At 48.2% G+C, this 16,384-nt stretch overlaps 52 non-coding genes across 52 annotated transcripts; all 52 read left to right on the forward strand.

Annotated features, from left to right (window-relative positions):
• The first annotated feature begins 84 nt into the window (after positions 1-84).
• On the forward strand, positions 85-203 carry LOC145808188 (5S ribosomal RNA). The gene has a single exon (XR_014351653.1). It is a non-coding gene; the product is annotated as a 5S ribosomal RNA (ribosomal RNA).
• A 197-nt stretch (positions 204-400) lies between these two features.
• LOC145808189 (5S ribosomal RNA) lies at positions 401-519 on the forward strand. The gene has a single exon (XR_014351654.1). It is a non-coding gene; the product is annotated as a 5S ribosomal RNA (ribosomal RNA).
• Positions 520-714: 195 nt separating this feature from the next.
• LOC145810095 (5S ribosomal RNA) lies at positions 715-833 on the forward strand. Its single transcript, XR_014353661.1, has one exon. It is a non-coding gene; the product is annotated as a 5S ribosomal RNA (ribosomal RNA).
• Positions 834-1,031: 198 nt separating this feature from the next.
• On the forward strand, positions 1,032-1,150 carry LOC145808190 (5S ribosomal RNA). Its single transcript, XR_014351655.1, has one exon. It is a non-coding gene; the product is annotated as a 5S ribosomal RNA (ribosomal RNA).
• Positions 1,151-1,349: 199 nt separating this feature from the next.
• LOC145810209 (5S ribosomal RNA) lies at positions 1,350-1,468 on the forward strand. Its single transcript, XR_014353782.1, has one exon. It is a non-coding gene; the product is annotated as a 5S ribosomal RNA (ribosomal RNA).
• Positions 1,469-1,667: 199 nt separating this feature from the next.
• Positions 1,668-1,786, forward strand: LOC145809452 (5S ribosomal RNA). Its single transcript, XR_014353003.1, has one exon. It is a non-coding gene; the product is annotated as a 5S ribosomal RNA (ribosomal RNA).
• A 197-nt stretch (positions 1,787-1,983) lies between these two features.
• On the forward strand, positions 1,984-2,102 carry LOC145810455 (5S ribosomal RNA). The gene has a single exon (XR_014354023.1). It is a non-coding gene; the product is annotated as a 5S ribosomal RNA (ribosomal RNA).
• A 190-nt stretch (positions 2,103-2,292) lies between these two features.
• Positions 2,293-2,411, forward strand: LOC145810446 (5S ribosomal RNA). Its single transcript, XR_014354014.1, has one exon. It is a non-coding gene; the product is annotated as a 5S ribosomal RNA (ribosomal RNA).
• A 196-nt stretch (positions 2,412-2,607) lies between these two features.
• Positions 2,608-2,726, forward strand: LOC145808191 (5S ribosomal RNA). Its single transcript, XR_014351656.1, has one exon. It is a non-coding gene; the product is annotated as a 5S ribosomal RNA (ribosomal RNA).
• A 196-nt stretch (positions 2,727-2,922) lies between these two features.
• Positions 2,923-3,041, forward strand: LOC145808192 (5S ribosomal RNA). The gene has a single exon (XR_014351657.1). It is a non-coding gene; the product is annotated as a 5S ribosomal RNA (ribosomal RNA).
• Positions 3,042-3,238: 197 nt separating this feature from the next.
• Positions 3,239-3,357, forward strand: LOC145809385 (5S ribosomal RNA). The gene has a single exon (XR_014352923.1). It is a non-coding gene; the product is annotated as a 5S ribosomal RNA (ribosomal RNA).
• Positions 3,358-3,555: 198 nt separating this feature from the next.
• LOC145810131 (5S ribosomal RNA) lies at positions 3,556-3,674 on the forward strand. The gene has a single exon (XR_014353697.1). It is a non-coding gene; the product is annotated as a 5S ribosomal RNA (ribosomal RNA).
• A 194-nt stretch (positions 3,675-3,868) lies between these two features.
• LOC145808193 (5S ribosomal RNA) lies at positions 3,869-3,987 on the forward strand. Its single transcript, XR_014351658.1, has one exon. It is a non-coding gene; the product is annotated as a 5S ribosomal RNA (ribosomal RNA).
• A 198-nt stretch (positions 3,988-4,185) lies between these two features.
• On the forward strand, positions 4,186-4,304 carry LOC145808195 (5S ribosomal RNA). Its single transcript, XR_014351660.1, has one exon. It is a non-coding gene; the product is annotated as a 5S ribosomal RNA (ribosomal RNA).
• Positions 4,305-4,501: 197 nt separating this feature from the next.
• Positions 4,502-4,620, forward strand: LOC145808196 (5S ribosomal RNA). The gene has a single exon (XR_014351661.1). It is a non-coding gene; the product is annotated as a 5S ribosomal RNA (ribosomal RNA).
• Positions 4,621-4,817: 197 nt separating this feature from the next.
• Positions 4,818-4,936, forward strand: LOC145809233 (5S ribosomal RNA). The gene has a single exon (XR_014352740.1). It is a non-coding gene; the product is annotated as a 5S ribosomal RNA (ribosomal RNA).
• A 197-nt stretch (positions 4,937-5,133) lies between these two features.
• On the forward strand, positions 5,134-5,252 carry LOC145810405 (5S ribosomal RNA). Its single transcript, XR_014353974.1, has one exon. It is a non-coding gene; the product is annotated as a 5S ribosomal RNA (ribosomal RNA).
• A 196-nt stretch (positions 5,253-5,448) lies between these two features.
• On the forward strand, positions 5,449-5,567 carry LOC145808197 (5S ribosomal RNA). Its single transcript, XR_014351662.1, has one exon. It is a non-coding gene; the product is annotated as a 5S ribosomal RNA (ribosomal RNA).
• A 198-nt stretch (positions 5,568-5,765) lies between these two features.
• Positions 5,766-5,884, forward strand: LOC145809843 (5S ribosomal RNA). Its single transcript, XR_014353411.1, has one exon. It is a non-coding gene; the product is annotated as a 5S ribosomal RNA (ribosomal RNA).
• Positions 5,885-6,083: 199 nt separating this feature from the next.
• On the forward strand, positions 6,084-6,202 carry LOC145809515 (5S ribosomal RNA). The gene has a single exon (XR_014353075.1). It is a non-coding gene; the product is annotated as a 5S ribosomal RNA (ribosomal RNA).
• Positions 6,203-6,401: 199 nt separating this feature from the next.
• Positions 6,402-6,520, forward strand: LOC145810737 (5S ribosomal RNA). The gene has a single exon (XR_014354293.1). It is a non-coding gene; the product is annotated as a 5S ribosomal RNA (ribosomal RNA).
• A 200-nt stretch (positions 6,521-6,720) lies between these two features.
• Positions 6,721-6,839, forward strand: LOC145808198 (5S ribosomal RNA). Its single transcript, XR_014351663.1, has one exon. It is a non-coding gene; the product is annotated as a 5S ribosomal RNA (ribosomal RNA).
• Positions 6,840-7,035: 196 nt separating this feature from the next.
• LOC145808199 (5S ribosomal RNA) lies at positions 7,036-7,154 on the forward strand. Its single transcript, XR_014351664.1, has one exon. It is a non-coding gene; the product is annotated as a 5S ribosomal RNA (ribosomal RNA).
• A 197-nt stretch (positions 7,155-7,351) lies between these two features.
• Positions 7,352-7,470, forward strand: LOC145809371 (5S ribosomal RNA). The gene has a single exon (XR_014352906.1). It is a non-coding gene; the product is annotated as a 5S ribosomal RNA (ribosomal RNA).
• A 197-nt stretch (positions 7,471-7,667) lies between these two features.
• Positions 7,668-7,786, forward strand: LOC145808200 (5S ribosomal RNA). Its single transcript, XR_014351665.1, has one exon. It is a non-coding gene; the product is annotated as a 5S ribosomal RNA (ribosomal RNA).
• A 199-nt stretch (positions 7,787-7,985) lies between these two features.
• On the forward strand, positions 7,986-8,104 carry LOC145810677 (5S ribosomal RNA). Its single transcript, XR_014354236.1, has one exon. It is a non-coding gene; the product is annotated as a 5S ribosomal RNA (ribosomal RNA).
• A 198-nt stretch (positions 8,105-8,302) lies between these two features.
• Positions 8,303-8,421, forward strand: LOC145808201 (5S ribosomal RNA). The gene has a single exon (XR_014351666.1). It is a non-coding gene; the product is annotated as a 5S ribosomal RNA (ribosomal RNA).
• A 197-nt stretch (positions 8,422-8,618) lies between these two features.
• LOC145809574 (5S ribosomal RNA) lies at positions 8,619-8,737 on the forward strand. The gene has a single exon (XR_014353135.1). It is a non-coding gene; the product is annotated as a 5S ribosomal RNA (ribosomal RNA).
• Positions 8,738-8,933: 196 nt separating this feature from the next.
• Positions 8,934-9,052, forward strand: LOC145808203 (5S ribosomal RNA). Its single transcript, XR_014351667.1, has one exon. It is a non-coding gene; the product is annotated as a 5S ribosomal RNA (ribosomal RNA).
• Positions 9,053-9,249: 197 nt separating this feature from the next.
• Positions 9,250-9,368, forward strand: LOC145808204 (5S ribosomal RNA). Its single transcript, XR_014351668.1, has one exon. It is a non-coding gene; the product is annotated as a 5S ribosomal RNA (ribosomal RNA).
• A 198-nt stretch (positions 9,369-9,566) lies between these two features.
• Positions 9,567-9,685, forward strand: LOC145808205 (5S ribosomal RNA). Its single transcript, XR_014351669.1, has one exon. It is a non-coding gene; the product is annotated as a 5S ribosomal RNA (ribosomal RNA).
• A 197-nt stretch (positions 9,686-9,882) lies between these two features.
• Positions 9,883-10,001, forward strand: LOC145808207 (5S ribosomal RNA). The gene has a single exon (XR_014351671.1). It is a non-coding gene; the product is annotated as a 5S ribosomal RNA (ribosomal RNA).
• Positions 10,002-10,197: 196 nt separating this feature from the next.
• On the forward strand, positions 10,198-10,316 carry LOC145809134 (5S ribosomal RNA). Its single transcript, XR_014352628.1, has one exon. It is a non-coding gene; the product is annotated as a 5S ribosomal RNA (ribosomal RNA).
• Positions 10,317-10,516: 200 nt separating this feature from the next.
• Positions 10,517-10,635, forward strand: LOC145808208 (5S ribosomal RNA). Its single transcript, XR_014351672.1, has one exon. It is a non-coding gene; the product is annotated as a 5S ribosomal RNA (ribosomal RNA).
• A 198-nt stretch (positions 10,636-10,833) lies between these two features.
• On the forward strand, positions 10,834-10,952 carry LOC145808209 (5S ribosomal RNA). The gene has a single exon (XR_014351673.1). It is a non-coding gene; the product is annotated as a 5S ribosomal RNA (ribosomal RNA).
• Positions 10,953-11,147: 195 nt separating this feature from the next.
• LOC145808210 (5S ribosomal RNA) lies at positions 11,148-11,266 on the forward strand. The gene has a single exon (XR_014351674.1). It is a non-coding gene; the product is annotated as a 5S ribosomal RNA (ribosomal RNA).
• Positions 11,267-11,462: 196 nt separating this feature from the next.
• On the forward strand, positions 11,463-11,581 carry LOC145808211 (5S ribosomal RNA). The gene has a single exon (XR_014351675.1). It is a non-coding gene; the product is annotated as a 5S ribosomal RNA (ribosomal RNA).
• A 198-nt stretch (positions 11,582-11,779) lies between these two features.
• LOC145808212 (5S ribosomal RNA) lies at positions 11,780-11,898 on the forward strand. The gene has a single exon (XR_014351676.1). It is a non-coding gene; the product is annotated as a 5S ribosomal RNA (ribosomal RNA).
• A 196-nt stretch (positions 11,899-12,094) lies between these two features.
• On the forward strand, positions 12,095-12,213 carry LOC145808994 (5S ribosomal RNA). The gene has a single exon (XR_014352489.1). It is a non-coding gene; the product is annotated as a 5S ribosomal RNA (ribosomal RNA).
• A 194-nt stretch (positions 12,214-12,407) lies between these two features.
• On the forward strand, positions 12,408-12,526 carry LOC145808213 (5S ribosomal RNA). Its single transcript, XR_014351677.1, has one exon. It is a non-coding gene; the product is annotated as a 5S ribosomal RNA (ribosomal RNA).
• A 196-nt stretch (positions 12,527-12,722) lies between these two features.
• On the forward strand, positions 12,723-12,841 carry LOC145810173 (5S ribosomal RNA). The gene has a single exon (XR_014353743.1). It is a non-coding gene; the product is annotated as a 5S ribosomal RNA (ribosomal RNA).
• A 198-nt stretch (positions 12,842-13,039) lies between these two features.
• On the forward strand, positions 13,040-13,158 carry LOC145810430 (5S ribosomal RNA). Its single transcript, XR_014353998.1, has one exon. It is a non-coding gene; the product is annotated as a 5S ribosomal RNA (ribosomal RNA).
• Positions 13,159-13,359: 201 nt separating this feature from the next.
• Positions 13,360-13,478, forward strand: LOC145808214 (5S ribosomal RNA). Its single transcript, XR_014351678.1, has one exon. It is a non-coding gene; the product is annotated as a 5S ribosomal RNA (ribosomal RNA).
• Positions 13,479-13,673: 195 nt separating this feature from the next.
• On the forward strand, positions 13,674-13,792 carry LOC145808215 (5S ribosomal RNA). Its single transcript, XR_014351679.1, has one exon. It is a non-coding gene; the product is annotated as a 5S ribosomal RNA (ribosomal RNA).
• Positions 13,793-13,990: 198 nt separating this feature from the next.
• LOC145809094 (5S ribosomal RNA) lies at positions 13,991-14,109 on the forward strand. Its single transcript, XR_014352588.1, has one exon. It is a non-coding gene; the product is annotated as a 5S ribosomal RNA (ribosomal RNA).
• A 197-nt stretch (positions 14,110-14,306) lies between these two features.
• LOC145808216 (5S ribosomal RNA) lies at positions 14,307-14,425 on the forward strand. The gene has a single exon (XR_014351680.1). It is a non-coding gene; the product is annotated as a 5S ribosomal RNA (ribosomal RNA).
• A 198-nt stretch (positions 14,426-14,623) lies between these two features.
• On the forward strand, positions 14,624-14,742 carry LOC145809380 (5S ribosomal RNA). The gene has a single exon (XR_014352917.1). It is a non-coding gene; the product is annotated as a 5S ribosomal RNA (ribosomal RNA).
• Positions 14,743-14,939: 197 nt separating this feature from the next.
• Positions 14,940-15,058, forward strand: LOC145809056 (5S ribosomal RNA). Its single transcript, XR_014352550.1, has one exon. It is a non-coding gene; the product is annotated as a 5S ribosomal RNA (ribosomal RNA).
• A 191-nt stretch (positions 15,059-15,249) lies between these two features.
• LOC145809523 (5S ribosomal RNA) lies at positions 15,250-15,368 on the forward strand. Its single transcript, XR_014353083.1, has one exon. It is a non-coding gene; the product is annotated as a 5S ribosomal RNA (ribosomal RNA).
• Positions 15,369-15,565: 197 nt separating this feature from the next.
• Positions 15,566-15,684, forward strand: LOC145809184 (5S ribosomal RNA). Its single transcript, XR_014352681.1, has one exon. It is a non-coding gene; the product is annotated as a 5S ribosomal RNA (ribosomal RNA).
• A 198-nt stretch (positions 15,685-15,882) lies between these two features.
• On the forward strand, positions 15,883-16,001 carry LOC145808218 (5S ribosomal RNA). The gene has a single exon (XR_014351682.1). It is a non-coding gene; the product is annotated as a 5S ribosomal RNA (ribosomal RNA).
• A 196-nt stretch (positions 16,002-16,197) lies between these two features.
• Positions 16,198-16,316, forward strand: LOC145809978 (5S ribosomal RNA). The gene has a single exon (XR_014353545.1). It is a non-coding gene; the product is annotated as a 5S ribosomal RNA (ribosomal RNA).
• The last annotated feature ends 68 nt before the right edge of the window (positions 16,317-16,384 follow it).

The following is a 16,384-nucleotide window of genomic DNA, read 5'->3' on the forward strand; positions in this document are numbered from 1 at the left end:
ACCATTTCCAGATTATCCTGTTCCATTCAATTTCATTTTTTTCCCCGTCTACTGCTTAAAACAATAAAGTCGCGGTTAATCTTCGGGTGCGATCATACCAGCACTAATGCACCGGATCCCATCAGAACTCCGCAGTTAAGCGTGCTTGGGCGAGAGTAGTACTAGGATGGGTGACCCCCTGGGAAGTCCTCGTGTTGCACCCCTTTTGTCCCTTTTTCCACCACCCCCCCCCCTTTTTTTTTTCCCCGGACAGCCTGTCCGATTTTTAGCCCATTCAATCGCCTTCGCCTCCTTTTCGACAATTTCTCCCTTTTAAACCATTTCCAGATTATCCTGTTCCATTCAATTTCATTTTTTTCCTCGTCTACTGCTTAAAACAATAAAGTCGCGGTTAATCTTCGGGTGCGATCATACCAGCACTAATGCACCGGATCCCATCAGAACTCCGCAGTTAAGCGTGCTTGGGCGAGAGTAGTACTAGGATGGGTGACCCCCTGGGAAGTCCTCGTGTTGCACCCCTTTTGTCCCTTTTTCCACCACCCCCCCCTTTTGTTTTTCCCCGGACAGCCTGTCCGATTTTTAACCCATTCAATCGCCTTCGCCTCCTTTTCGACAATTTCTCCCTTTTAAACCATTTCCAGATTATCCTGTTCCATTCAATTTCATTTTTTTCCCCGTCTACTGCTTAAAACAATAAAGTCGCGGTTAATCTTCGGGTGTGATCATACCAGCACTAATGCACCGGATCCCATCAGAACTCCGCAGTTAAGCATGCTTGGGCGAGAGTAGTACTAGGATGGGTGACCCCCTGGGAAGTCCTCGTGTTGCACCCCTTTTGTCCCTTTTTCCACCACCCCCCCCCCTTTTTTTTTTTCCCCGGACAGCCTGTCCGATTTTTAGCCCATTCAATCGCCTTCGCCTCCTTTTCGACAATTTCTCCCTTTTAAACCATTTCTAGATTATCCTGTTCCATTCAATTTCATTTTTTTCCCCGTCTTCTGCTTAAAACAATAAAGTCGCGGTTAATCTTCGGGTGCGATCATACCAGCACTAATGCACCGGATCCCATCAGAACTCCGCAGTTAAGCGTGCTTGGGCGAGAGTAGTACTAGGATGGGTGACCCCCTGGGAAGTCCTCGTGTTGCACCCCTTTTGTCCCTTTTTCCACCACCCCCCCCCCCCTTTTTTTTTTCCCCGGACAGCCTGTCCGATTTTTAGCCCATTCAATCGCCTTCGCCTCCTTTTCGACAATTTCTCCCTTTTAAACCATTTCCAGATTATCCTCTTCCATTCAATTTCATTTTTTTCCCCGTCTACTGCTTAAAACAATAAAGTCGCGGTTAATCTTCGGGTGCGATCATACCAGCACTAATGCACCGGATCCCCTCAGAACTCCGCAGTCAAGCGTGCTTGGGCGAGAGTAGTACTAGGATGGGTGACCCCCTGGGAAGTCCTCGTGTTGCACCCCTTTTGTCCCTTTTTCCACCACCCCCCCCCCCCTTTTTTTTTTCCCCGGACAGCCTGTCCGATTTTTAGCCCATTCAATCGCCTTCGCCTCCTTTTCGACAATTTCTCCCTTTTAAACCATTTCCAGATTATCCTGTTCCATTCAATTTCATTTTTTTCCCCGTCTACTGCTTAAAACAATAAAGTCGCGGTTAATCTACGGGTGCGATCATACCAGCACTAATGCACCGGATCCCATCAGAACTCCGCAGTTAAGCGTGCTTGGGCGAGAGTAGTACTAGGATGGGTGACCCCCTGGGAAGTCTTCGTGTTGCACCCCTTTTGTCCCTTTTTCCACCACCCCCCCCCCTTTTTTTTTTCCCCGGACAGCCTGTCCGATTTTTAGCCCATTCAATCGCCTTCGCCTCCTTTTCGACAATTTCTCCCTTTTAAACCATTTCCAGATTATCCTGTTCCATTCAATTTCAGTTTTTTCCCCGTCTACTGCTTAAAACAATAAAGTCGCGGTTAATCTTCGGGTGCGATCATACCAGCACTAATGCACCGGATCCCATCAGAACTCCGCAGTTAAGCGTGCTTGGGCGAGAGTAGTACTAGGATCGGTGACCCCCTGGGAAGTCCTCGTGTTGCACCCCTTTTGTCCCTTTTTCCACCACCCCCCCTCTTTTTTTTTTCCCCGGACAGCCTGTCCGATTTTTAGCCCATTCAATCGCCTTCGCCTCCTTTTCGACAATTTCTCCCTTTTAAACCATTTCCAGATTATCCTGTTCCATTCAATTTCATTTTTTTCTACTGCTTAAAACAATAAAGTCGCGGTTAATCTTCGGGTGCGATCATACCAGCACTAATGCACCGGATCCCATCAGAACTCCGCAGTTAAGCGTGCTTGGGGGAGAGTAGTACTAGGATGGGTGACCCCCTGGGAATTCCTCGTGTTGCACCCCTTTTGTCCCTTTTTCCACCACCCCCCCCCTTTTTTTTTTCCCCGGACAGCCTGTCCGATTTTTAGCCCATTCAATCGCCTTCACCTCCTTTTCGACAATTTCTCCCTTTTAAACCATTTCCAGATTATCCTGTTCCATTCAATTTAATTTTTTTCCCCGTCTACTGCTTAAAACAATAAAGTCGCGGTTAATCTTTGGGTGCGATCATACCAGCACTAATGCACCGGATCCCATCAGAACTCCGCAGTTAAGCGTGCTTGGGCGAGAGTAGTACTAGGATGGGTGACCCCCTGGGAAGTCCTCGTGTTGCACCCCTTTTGTCCCTTTTTCCCCCACCCCCCCGCTTTTTTTTTTCCCCGGACAGCCTGTCCGATTTTTAGCCCATTCAATCGCCTTCGCCTCCTTTTCGACAATTTCTCCCTTTTAAACCATTTCCAGATTATCCTGTTCCATTCAATTTCATTTTTTTCCCCGTCTACTGCTTAAAACAATAAAGTCGCGGTTAATCTTCGGGTGCGATCATACCAGCACTAATGCACCGGATCCCATCAGAACTCCGCAGTTAAGCGTGCTTGGGCGAGAGTAGTACTAGGATGGGTGACCCCCTGGGAAGTCCTCGTGTTGCACCCCTTTTGTCCCTTTTTCCACCACCCCCCCCCCTTTTTTTTTTCCCCGGACAGCCTGTCCGATTTTTAGCCCATTCAATCGCCTTCGCCTCCTTTTCGACAATTTCTCCCTTTTAAACCATTTCCAGATTATCCTGTTCCATTCAATTTCATTTTTTTCCCCGTCTACTGCTTAAAACAATAAAGTCGCGGTTAATCTTCGGTTGCGATCATACCAGCACTAATGCACCGGATCCCATCAGAACTCCGCAGTTAAGCGTGCTTGGGCGAGAGTAGTACTAGGATGGGTGACCCCCTGGGAAGTCCTCGTGTTGCACCCCTTTTGTCCCTTTTTCCACCACCCCCCCCCCCTTTTTTTTTTCCCCGGACAGCCTGTCCGATTTTTAGCCCATTCAATCGCCTTCGCCTCCTTTTCGACAATTTCTCCCTTTTAAACCATTTCCAGATTATCCTGTTCCATTCAATTTCATTTTTTTCCCCGTCTACTGCTTAAAACAATAAAGTCGCGGTTAATCTTCGGGTGCGATCATACCAGCACTAATGCACCGGATCCCATCAGAACTCCGTAGTTAAGCATGCTTGGGCGAGAGTAGTACTAGGATGGGTGACCCCCTGGGAAGTCCTCGTGTTGCATCCCTTTTGTCCCTTTTTCCACCACCTCCCCCTTTTTTTTTTCCCCGGACAGCCTGTCCGATTTTTAGCCCATTCAATCGCCTTCGCCTCCTTTTCGACAATTTCTCCCTTTTAAACCATTTCCAGATTATCCTGTTCCATTCAATTTCATTTTTTCCCCGTCTACTGCTTAAAACAATAAAGTCGCGGTTAATCTTCGGGTGCGATCATACCAGCACTAATGCACCGGATCCCATCAGAACTCCGCAGTTAAGCGTGCTTGGGCGAGAGTAGTACTAGGATGGGTGACCCCCTGGGAAGTCCTCGTGTTGCACCCCTTTTGTCCCTTTTTCCACCACCCCCCCCCTCTTTTTTTTTAACCCGGACAGCCTGTCCGATTTTTAGCCCATTCAATCGCCTTCGCCTCCTTTTCGACAATTTCTCCCTTTTAAACCATTTCCAGATTATCCTGTTCCATTCAATTTCATTTTTTTCCCCGTCTACTGCTTAAAACAATAAAGTCGCGGTTAATCTTCGGGTGCGATCATACCAGCACTAATGCACCGGATCCCATCAGAACTCCGCAGTTAAGCGTGCTTGGGCGAGAGTAGTACTAGGATGGGTGACCCCCTGGGAAGTCCTCGTGTTGCACCCCTTTTGTCCCTTTTTCCACCACCCCCCCCCCCTTTTTTTTTCCCCGGACAGCCTGTCCGATTTTTAGCCCATTCAATCGCCTTCGCCTCCTTTTCGACAATTTCTCCCTTTTAAACCATTTCCAGATTATCCTGTTCCATTCAATTTCATTTTTTTCCCCGTCTACTGCTTAAAACAATAAAGTCGCGGTTAATCTTCGGGTGCGATCATACCAGCACTAATGCACCGGATCCCATCAGAACTCCGCAGTTAAGCGTGCTTGGGCGAGAGTAGTACTAGGATGGGTGACCCCCTGGGAAGTCCTCGTGTTGCACCCCTTTTGTCCCTTTTTCCACCACCCCCCCCCCTTTTTTTTTTCCCCGGACAGCCTGTCCGATTTTTAGCCCATTCAATCGCCTTCGCCTCCTTTTCGACAATTTCTCCCTTTTAAACCATTTCCAGATTATCCTGTTCCATTCAATTTCATTTTTTTCCCCGTCTACTGCTTAAAACAATAAAGTCGCGGTTAATCTTCGGGTGCGATCATACCAGCACTAATGCACCGGATCCCATCAGAACTCCGCAGTTAAGCGTGCTTGGGCGAGAGCAGTACTAGGATGGGTGACCCCCTGGGAAGTCCTCGTGTTGCACCCCTTTTGTCCCTTTTTCCACCACCCCCCCACCTTTTTTTTTTCCCCGGACAGCCTGTCCGATTTTTAGCCCATTCAATCGCCTTCGCCTCCTTTTCGACAATTTCTCCCTTTTAAACCATTTCCAGATTATCCTGTTCCATTCAATTTCATTTTTTTCCCCGTCTACTGCTTAAAACAATAAAGTCGCGGTTAATCTTCGGGTGCGATCATACCAGCACTAATGCACCGGATCCCATCAGAACTCCGCAGTTAAGCGTGCTTGGGCGACAGTAGTACTAGGATGGGTGACCCCCTGGGAAGTCCTCGTGTTGCACCCCTTTTGTCCCTTTTTCCACCACCACCCCCCCTTTTTTTTTCCCCGGACAGCCTGTCCGATTTTTAGCCCATTCAATCGCCTTCGCCTCCTTTTCGACAATTTCTCCCTTTTAAACCATTTCCAGATTATCCTGTTCCATTCAATTTCATTTTTTTCCCCGTCTACTGCTTAAAACAATAAAGTCGCGGTTAATCTTCGGGTGCGATCATACCAGCACTAATGCACCGGATCCCATCAGAACTCCGCAGTTAAGCGTGCTTGGGCGAGAGTAGTACTAGGATGGGTGACCCCCTGGGAAGTCCTCGTGTTGCACCCCTTTTGTCCCTTTTTCCACCACCCCCCCCCCCTTTTTTTTTTCCCCGGACAGCCTGTCCGATTTTTAGCCCATTCAATCGCCTTCGCCTCCTTTTCGACAATTTCTCCCTTTTAAACCATTTCCAGATTATCCTGTTCCATTCAATTTCATTTTTTTCCCCGTCTACTGCTTAAAACAATAAAGTCGCGGTTAATCTTCGGGTGCGATCATACCAGCACTAATGCAACGGATCCCATCAGAACTCCGCAGTTAAGCGTGCTTGGGCGAGAGTAGTACTAGGATGGGTGACCCCCTGGGAAGTCCTCGTGTTGCACCCCTTTTGTCCCTTTTTCCACCACCCCCCCCCCCTTTTTTTTTTTCCCCGGACAGCCTGTCCGATTTTTAGCCCATTCAATCGCCTTCGCCTCCTTTTCGACAATTTCTCCCTTTTAAACCATTTCCAGATTATCCTGTTCCATTCAATTTCATTTTTTTCCCCGTCTACTGCTTAAAACAATAAAGTCGCGGTTAATCTTCGGGTGCGATCATACCAGCACTAATGCACCAGATCCCATCAGAACTCCGCAGTTAAGCGTGCTTGGGCGAGAGTAGTACTAGGATGGGTGACCCCCTGGGAAGTCCTCGTGTTGCACCCCTTTTGTCCCTTTTTCCACCACCCCCCCCCCCCATTTTTTTTTCCCCGGACAGCCTGTCCGATTTTTAGCCCATTCAATCGCCTTCGCCTCCTTTTCGACAATTTCTCCCTTTTAAACCATTTCCAGATTATCCTGTTCCATTCAATTTCATTTTTTTCCCCGTCTACTGCTTAAAACAATAAAGTCGCGGTTAATCTTCGGGTGCGATCATACCAGCACTAATGCATCGGATCCCATCAGAACTCCGCAGTTTAGCGTGCTTGGGCGAGAGTAGTACTAGGATGGGTGACCCCCTGGGAAGTCCTCGTGTTGCACCCCTTTTGTCCCTTTTTCCACCACCCCCCCCCCCCCTTTTTTTTTTCCCCGGACAGCCTGTCCGATTTTTAGCTCATTCAATCGCCTTCGCCTCCTTTTCGACAATTTCTCCCTTTTAAACCATTTCCAGATTATCCTGTTCCATTCAATTTCATTTTTTTCCCCGTCTACTGCTTAAAACAATAAAGTCGCGGTTAATCTTCGGGTGCGATCATACCAGCACTAATGCACCGGATCCCATCAGAACTCCGCAGTTAAGCGTGCTTGGGCGAGAGTAGTACTAGGATGGGTGACCCCCTGGGAAGTCCTCGTGTTGCACCCCTTTTGTCCCTTTTTCCACCACCCCCCCCCTTTTTTTTTTCCCCGGACAGCCTGTTCGATTTTTAGCCCATTCAATCGCCTTCGCCTCCTTTTCGACAATTTCTCCCTTTTAAACCATTTCCAGATTATCCTGTTCCATTCAATTTCATTTTTTTCCCCGTCTACTACTTAAAACAATAAAGTCGCGGTTAATCTTCGGGTGCGATCATACCAGCACTAATGCACCGGATCCCATCAGAACTCCGCAGTTAAGCGTGCTTGGGCGAGAGTAGTACTAGGATGGGTGACCCCCTGGGAAGTCCTCGTGTTGCACCCCTTTTGTCCCTTTTTCCACCACCCCCCCCCCTTTTTTTTTTCCCCGGACAGCCTGTCCGATTTTTAGCCCATTCAATCGCCTTCGCCTCCTTTTCGACAATTTCTCCCTTTTAAACCATTTCCAGATTATCCTGTTCCATTCAATTTCATTTTTTTCCCCGTCTACTGCTTAAAACAATAAAGTCGCGGTTAATCTTCGGGTGCGATCATACCAGCACTAATGCACCGGATCCCATCAGAACTCCGCAGTTAAGCGTGCTTGGGCGAGAGTAGTACTAGCATGGGTGACCCCCTGGGAAGTCCTCGTGTTGCACCCCTTTTGTCCCTTTTTCCACCACCCCCCCCCCTTTTTTTTTTCCCCGGACAGCCTGTCCGATTTTTAGCCCATTCAATCGCCTTCGCCTCCTTTTCGACAATTTCTCCCTTTTAAACCATTTCCAGATTATCCTGTTCCATTCAATTTCATTTTTTTCCCTGTCTACTGCTTAAAACAATAAAGTCGTGGTTAATCTTCGGGTGCGATCATACCAGCACTAATGCACCGGATCCCATCAGAACTCCGCAGTTAAGCGTGCTTGGGCGAGAGTAGTACTAGGATGGGTGACCCCCTGGGAAGTCCTCGTGTTGCACCCCCTTTGTCCCTTTTTCCACCACCCCCCCCCCCCTTTTTTTTTTCCCCGGACAGCCTGTCCGATTTTTAGCCCATTCAATCGCCTTCGCCTCCTTTTCGACAATTTCTTCCTTTTAAACCATTTCCAGATTATCCTGTTCCATTCAATTTAATTTTTTTCCCCGTCTACTGCTTAAAACAATAAAGTCGCGGTTAATCTTCGGGTGCGATCATACCAGCACTAATGCACCGAATCCCATCAGAACTCTGCAGTTAAGCGTGCTTGGGCGAGAGTAGTACTAGGATGGGTGACCCCCTGGGAAGTCCTCGTGTTGCACCCCTTTTGTCCCTTTTTCCACCACCCCCCCCCCCTTTTTTTTTTCCCCGGACAGCCTGTCCGATTTTTAGCCCATTCAATCGCCTTCGCCTCCTTTTCGACAATTTCTCCCTTTTAAACCATTTCCAGATTATCCTGTTCCATTCAATTTCATTTTTTTCCCCGTCTACTGCTTAAAACAATAAAGTCGCGGTTAATCTTCGGGTGCGATCATACCAGCACTAATGCACCGGATCCCATCAGAACTCCGCAGTTAAGCGTGCTTGGGCGAGAGTAGTACTAGGATGGGTGACCCCCTGGGAAGTCCTCGTGTTGCACCCCTTTTGTCCCTTTTTCCACCACCCCCCCCCCTTTTTTTTTTCCCCGGACAGCCTGTCCGATTTTTAGCCCATTCAATCGCCTTCGCCTCCTTTTCGACAATTTCTCCCTTTTAAACCATTTCCAGATTATCCTGTTCCATTCAATTTCATTTTTTTCACCGTCTACTGCTTAAAACAATAAAGTCGCGGTTAATCTTCGGGTGCGATCATACCAGCACTAATGCACCGGATCCCATCAGAACTCCGCAGTTAAGCGTGCTTGGGTGAGAGTAGTACTAGGATGGGTGACCCCCTGGGAAGTCCTCGTGTTGCACCCCTTTTGTCCCTCTTTCCACCACCCCCCCCCTTTTTTTTTTCCCCGGACAGCCTGTCCGATTTTTAGCCCATTCAATCGCCTTCGCCTCCTTTTCGACAATTTCTCCCTTTTAAACCATTTCCAGATTATCCTGTTCCATTCAATTTCATTTTTTTCCCCGTCTACTGTTTAAAACAATAAAGTCGCGGTTAATCTTCGGGTGCGATCATACCAGCACTAATGCACCGGATCCCATCAGAACTCCGCAGTTAAGCGTGCTTGGGCGAGAGTAGTACTAGGATGGGTGACCCCCTGGGAAGTCCTCGTGTTGCACCCCTTTTGTCCCTTTTTCCACCACCCCCCCCTCTTTTTTTTTTCCCCGGACAGCCTGTCCGATTTTTAGCCCATTCAATCGCCTTCGCCTCCTTTTCGACAATTTCTCCCTTTTAAACCATTTCCAGATTATCCTGTTCCATTCAATTTCATTTTTTTCCCCGTCTACTGCTTAAAACAATAAAGTCGCGGTTAATCTTCGGGTGCGATCATACCAGCACTAATGCACCGGATCCCATCAGAACTCCGCAGTTAAGCGTGCTTGGGCGAGAGTAGTACTAGGATGGGTGACCCCCTGGGAAGTCCTCGTGTTGCACCCCTTTTGTCCCTTTTTCCACCACCCCCCCCCCTTTTTTTTTTTCCCCGGACAGCCTGTCCGATTTTTAGCCCATTCAATCGCCTTCGCCTCCTTTTCGACAATTTCTCCCTTTTAAACCATTTCCAGATTATCCTGTTCCATTCAATTTCATTTTTTTCCCCGTCTACTGCTTAAAACAATAAAGTCGCGGTGAATCTTCGGGTGCGATCATACCAGCACTAATGCACCGGATCCCATCAGAACTCCGCAGTTAAGCGTGCTTGGGCGAGAGTAGTACTAGGATGGGTGACCCCCTGGGAAGTCCTCGTGTTGCACCCCTTTTGTCCCTTTTTCCACCACCCCCCCCCCTTTTTTTTTTCCCCGGACAGCCTGTCTGATTTTTAGCCCATTCAATCGCCTTCGCCTCCTTTTCGACAATTTCTCCCTTTTAAACCATTTCCAGATTATCCTGTTCCATTCAATTTCATTTTTTTCCCCGTCTACTGCTTAAAACAATAAAGTCGCGGTTAATCTTCGGGTGCGATCATACCAGCACTAATGCACCGGATCCCATCAGAACTCCGCAGTTAAGCGTGCTTGGGCGAGAGTAGTACTAGGATGGGTGACCCCCTGGGAAGTCCTCGTGTTGCACCCCTTTTGTCCCTTTTTCCACCACCCCCCCCCTTTTTTTTTTCCCCGGACAGCCTGTCCGATTTTTAGCCCATTCAATCGCCTTCGCCTCCTTTTCGACAATTTCTCCCTTTTAAACCATTTCCAGATTATCCTGTTCCATTCAATTTCATTTTTTTCCCCGTCTACTGCTTAAAACAATAAAGTCGCGGTTAATCTTCGGGTGTGATCATACCAGCACTAATGCACCGGATCCCATCAGAACTCCGCAGTTAAGCGTGCTTGGGCGAGAGTAGTACTAGGATGGGTGACCCCCTGGGAAGTCCTCGTGTTGCACCCCTTTTGTCCCTTTTTCCACCACCCCCCCCCCCCCTTTTTTTTTTCCCCGGACAGCCTGTCCGATTTTTAGCCCATTCAATCGCCTTCGCCTCCTTTTCGACAATTTCTCCCTTTTAAACCATTTCCAGATTATCCTGTTCCATTCAATTTCATTTTTTTCCCCGTCTACTGCTTAAAACAATAAAGTCGCGGTTAATCTTCGGGTGCGATCATACCAGCACTAATGCACCGGATCCCATCAGAACTCCGCAGTTAAGCGTGCTTGGGCGAGAGTAGTACTAGGATGGGTGACCCCCTGGGAAGTCCTCGTGTTGCACCCCTTTTGTCCCTTTTTCCACCACCCCCCCCCCCCTTTTTTTTTTCCCCGGACAGCCTGTCCGATTTTTAGCCCATTCAATCGCCTTCGCCTCCTTTTCGACAATTTCTCCCTTTTAAACCATTTCCAGATTATCCTGTTCCATTAATTTCATTTTTTTCCCCGTCTACTGCTTAAAACAATAAAGTCGCGGTTAATCTTCGGGTGCGATCATACCAGCACTAATGCACCGGATCCCATCAGAACTCCGCAGTTAAGCGTGCTTGGGCGAGAGTAGTACTAGGATGGGTGACCCCCTGGGAAGTCCTCGTGTTGCACCCCTTTTGTCCCTTTTTCCACCACCCCCCCCTTTTTTTTTTCCCCGGACAGCCTGTCCGATTTTTAGCCCATTCAATAGCCTTCGCCTCCTTTTCGACAATTTCTCCCTTTTGAACCATTTCCAGATTATCCTGTTCCATTCAATTTCATTTTTTTCCCCGTCTACTGCTTAAAACAATAAAGTCGCGGTTAATCTTCGGGTGCGATCATACCAGCACTAATGCACCGGATCCCATCAGAACTCCGCAGTTAAGCGTGCTTGGGCGAGAGTAGTACTAGGATGGGTGACCCCCTGGGAAGTCCTCGTGTTGCACCCCTTTTGTCCCTTTTTCCACCACCCCCCCCCTTTTTTTTTTCCCCGGACAGCCTGTCCGATATTTAGCCCATTCAATCGCCTTCGCCTCCTTTTCGACAATTTCTCCCTTTTAAACCATTTCCAGATTATCCTGTTCCATTCAATTTCATTTTTTTCCCCGTCTACTGCTTAAAACAATAAAGTCGCGGATAATCTTCGGGTGCGATCATACCAGCACTAATGCACCGGATCCCATCAGAACTCCGCAGTTAAGCGTGCTTGGGCGAGAGTAGTACTAGGATGGGTGACCCCCTGGGAAGTCCTCGTGTTGCACCCCTTTTGTCCCTTTTTCCACCACCCCCCCCCCCTTTTTTTTTTCCCCGGACAGCCTGTCCGATTTTTAGCCCATTCAATCGCCTTCGCCTCCTTTTCGACAATTTCTCCCTTTTAAACCATTTCCAGATTATCCTGTTCCATTCAATTTCATTTTTTTCCCCGTCTACTGCTTAAAACAATAAAGTCGCGGTTAATCTTCGGGTGCGATCATACCAGCACTAATGCACCGGATCCCATCAGAACTCCGCAGTTAAGCGTGCTTGGGCGAGAGTAGTACTAGGATGGGTGACCCCCTGGGAAGTCCTCGTGTTGCACCCCTTTTGTCCCTTTTTCCACCACCCCCCCCTTTTTTTTTTTCCCCGGACAGCCTGTCCGATTTTTAGCCCATTCAATCGCCTTCGCCTCCTTTTCGACAATTTCTCCCTTTTAAACCATTTCCAGATTATCCTGTTCCATTCAATTTCATTTTTTTCCCCGTCTACTGCTTAAAACAATAAAGTCGCGGTTAATCTTCGGGTGCGATCATACCAGCACTAATGCACCGGATCCCATCAGAACTCCGCAGTTAAGCGTGCTTGGGCGAGAGTAGTACTAGGATGGGTGACCCCCTGGGAAGTCCTCGTGTTGCACCCTTTTGTCCCTTTTTCCACCACCCCCCCCTTTTTTTTTTCCCCGGACAGCCTGTCCGATTTTTAGCCCATTCAATCGCCTTCGCCTCCTTTTCGACAATTTCTCCCTTTTAAACCATTTCCAGATTATCCTGTTCCATTCAATTTCATTTTTTTTCCCGTCTACTGCTTAAAACAATAAAGTCGCGGTTAATCTTCGGGTGCGATCATACCAGCACTAATGCACCGGATCCCATCAGAACTCCGCAGTTAAGCGTGCTTGGGCGAGAGTAGTACTAGGATGGGTGACCCCCTGGGAAGTCCTCGTGTTGCACCCCTTTTGTCCCTTTTTCCACCACCCCCCCCCCCTTTTTTTTCCCCGGACAGCCTGTCCGATTTTTAGCCCATTCAATCGCCTTCGCCTCCTTTTCGACAATTTCTCCCTTTTAAACCATTTCCAGATTATCCTATTCCATTCAATTTCATTTTTTTCCCCGTCTATTGCTTAAAACAATAAAGTCGCGGTTAATCTTCGGGTGCGATCATACCAGCACTAATGCACCGGATCCCATCAGAACTCCGCAGTTAAGCGTGCTTGGGCGAGAGTAGTACTAGGATGGGTGACCCCCTGGGACGTCCTCGTGTTGCACCCCTTTTGTCCCTTTTTCCACCACCCCCCCCCCCTTTTTTTTTTCCCCGGACAGCCTGTCCGATTTTTAGCCCATTCAATCGCCTTCGCCTCCTTTTCGACAATTTCTCCCTTTTAAACCATTTCCAGATTATCCTGTTCCATTCAATTTCATTTTTTTCCCCGTCTACTGCTTAAAACAATAAAGTCGCGGTTAATCTTCGGGTGCGATCATACCAGCACTAATGCACCGGATCCCATCAGAACTCCGCAGTTAAGCGTGCTTGGGGGAGAGTAGTACTAGGATGGGTGACCCCCTGGGAAGTCCTCGTGTTGCACCCCTTTTGTCCCTTTTTCCACCACCCCCCCCCCCCCCTTTTTTTTTTCCCCGGACAGCCTGTCCGATTTTTAGCCCATTCAATCGCCTTCGCCTCCTTTTCGACAATTTCTCCCTTTTAAACCATTTCCAGATTATCCTGTTCCATTCAATTTCATTTTTTTCCCCGTCTACTGCTTAAAACAATAAAGTCGCGGTTAATCTTCGGGTGCGATCATACCAGCACTAATGCACCGGATCCCATCAGAACTCCGCAGTTAAGCGTGCTTGGGCGAGAGTAGTACTAGGATGGGTGACCCCCTGGGAAGTCCTCGTGTTGCACCCCTTTTGTCCCTTTTTCCACCACCCCCCCCTTTTTTTTTTCCCCGGACAGCCTGTCCGATTTTTAGCCCATTCAATCGCCTTCGCCTCCTTTTCGACAATTTCTCCCTTTTAAACCATTTCCAGATTATCCTGTTCCATTCAATTTCATTTTTTTCCCCGTCTACTGCTTAAAACAATAAAGTCGCGGTTAATCTTCGGGTGCGATCATACCAGCACTAATGCACCGGATCCCATCAGAACTCCGCAGTTAAGCGTGCTTGGGCGAGAGTAGTACTAGGATGGGTGACCCCCTGGGAAGTCCTCGTGTTGCACCCCTTTTGTCCCTTTTTCCACCACCCCCCCCCCCTTTTTTTTTTCCACGGACAGCCTGTCCGATTTTTAGCCCATTCAATCGCCTTCGCCTCCTTTTCGACAATTTCTCCCTTTTAAACCATTTCCAGATTATCCTCTTCCATTCAATTTCATTTTTTTCCCCGTCTACTGCTTAAAACAATAAAGTCGCGGTTAATCTTCGGGTGCGATCATACCAGCACTAATGCACCGGATCCCATCAGAACTCCGCAGTTAAGCGTGCTTGGGCGAGAGTAGTACTACGATGGGTGACCCCCTGGGAAGTCCTCGTGTTGCACCCCTTTTGTCCCTTTTTCCACCACCCCCCCCCCTTTTTTTTTTCCCCGGACAGCCTGTCCGATTTTTAGCCCATTCAATCGCCTTCGCCTCCTTTTCGACAATTTCTCCCTTTTAAACCATTTCCAGATTATCCTCTTCCATTCAATTTCATTTTTTTCCCCGTCTACTGCTTAAAACAATAAAGTCGCGGTTAATCTTCGGGTGCGATCATACCAGCACTAATGCACCGGATCCCATCAGAACTCCGCAGTTAAGCGTGCTTGGGCGAGAGTAGTACTAGGATGGGTGACCCCCTGGGAAGTCCTCGTGTTGCACCCCTTTTGTCCCTTTTTCCACCACCCCCCCCCCCTTTTTTTTTTCCCCGGACAGCCTGTCCGATTTTTAGCCCATTCAATCGCCTTCGCCTCCTTTTCGACAATTTCTCCCTTTTAAACCATTTCCAGATTATCCTGTTCCATTCAATTTCATTTTTTTCCCCGTCTACTGCTTAAAACAATAAAGTCGCGGTTAATCTTCGGGTGCGATCATACCAGCACTAATGCACCGGATCCCATCAGAACTCTGCAGTTAAGCGTGCTTGGGCGAGAGTAGTACTAGGATGGGTGACCCCCTGGGAAGTCCTCGTGTTGCACCCCTTTTGTCCCTTTTTCCACCACCCCCCCCCCTTTTTTTTTTCCCCGGACAGCCTGTCCGATTTTTAGCCCATTCAATCGCCTTCGCCTCCTTTTCGACAATTTCTCCCTTTTAAACCATTTCCAGATTATCCTGTTCCATTCAATTTCATTTTTTTCCCCGTCTACTGCTTAAAACAATAAAGTCGCGGTTAATCTTCGGGTGCGATCATACCAGCACTAATGCACCGGATCCCATCAGAACTCCGCAGTTAAGCGTGCTTGGGCGAGATTAGTACTAGGATGGGTGACCCCCTGGGAAGTCCTCGTGTTGCACCCCTTTTGTCCCTTTTTCCACCACCCCCCCCCCTTTTTTTTTTCCCCGGACAGCCTGTCCGATTTTTAGCCCATTCAATCGCCTTCGCCTCCTTTTCGACAATTTCTCCCTTTTAAACCATTTCCAGATTATCCTGTTCCATTCAATTTCATTTTTTTCTACTGCTTAAAACAATAAAGTCGCGGTTAATCTTCGGGTGCGATCATACCAGCACTAATGCACCGGATCCCATCAGAACTCCGCAGTTAAGCGTGCTTGGGCGAGAGTAGTACTAGGATGGGTGACCCCCTGGGAATTCCTCGTGTTGCACACCTTTTGTCCATTTTTCCACCACCCCCCCCCCCTTTTTTTTTCCCCGGACAGCCTGTCCGATTTTTAGCCCATTCAATCGCCTTCGCCTCATTTTCGACAATTTCTCCCTTTTAAACCATTTCCAGATTATCCTGTTCCATTCAATTTCATTTTTTTCCCCGTCTACTACTTAAAACAATAAAGTCGCGGTTAATCTTCGGGTGCGATCATACCAGCACTAATGCACCGGATCCCATCAGAACTCCGCAGTTAAGCGTGCTTGGGCGAGAGTAGTACTAGGATGGGTGACCCCCTGGGAAGTACTCGTGTTGCACCCCTTTTGTCCCTTTTTCCACCACCCCCCCCCCCTTTTTTTTTTCCCCGAACAGCCTGTCCGATTTTTAGCCCATTCAATCGCCTTCGCCTCCTTTTCGACAATTTCTCCCTTTTAAACCATTTCCAGATTATCCTGTTCCATTCAATTTCATTTTTTTCCCCGTCTACTGCTTAAAACAATAAAGTCGCGGTTAATCTTCGGGTGCGATCATACCAGCACTAATGCACCGGATCCCATCAGAACTCCGCAGTTAAGCGTGCTTGGGCGAGAGTAGTACTAGGATGGGTGACCCCCTGGGAAGTCCTCGTGTTGCACCCCTTTTGTCCCTTTTTCCACCACCCCCCCCCTTTTTTTTTTCCCCGGACAGCCTGTCCGATTTTTAGCCCATTCAATCGCCTTCGCCTCCTTTTCGACAATTTCTCCCTTTTAAACCATTTCCAGATTATCCTCTTCCATTCAATTTCATTTTTTTCCCCGTCTACTGCTTAAAACAATAAAGTCGCGGTTAATCTTCGGGTGCGATCATACCAACACTAATGCACCGGATCCCATCAGAACTCCGCAGTTAAGCGTGCTTGGGCGAGAGTAGTACTAGGATGGGTGACCCCCTGGGAAGTCCTCGTGTTGCACCCCTTTTGTCCCTTTTTCCACCACCCCCCCCCCCCTTTTTTTTTCCCCCGGACAGCCTGTCCGATTTTTAG

Source organism: Camellia sinensis, chromosome 14 (genome assembly GCF_055761805.1).
Source record: "Camellia sinensis isolate YWXY chromosome 14, ASM5576180v1, whole genome shotgun sequence".
In the NCBI taxonomy this organism is placed as follows: domain Eukaryota; kingdom Viridiplantae; phylum Streptophyta; class Magnoliopsida; order Ericales; family Theaceae; genus Camellia; species Camellia sinensis.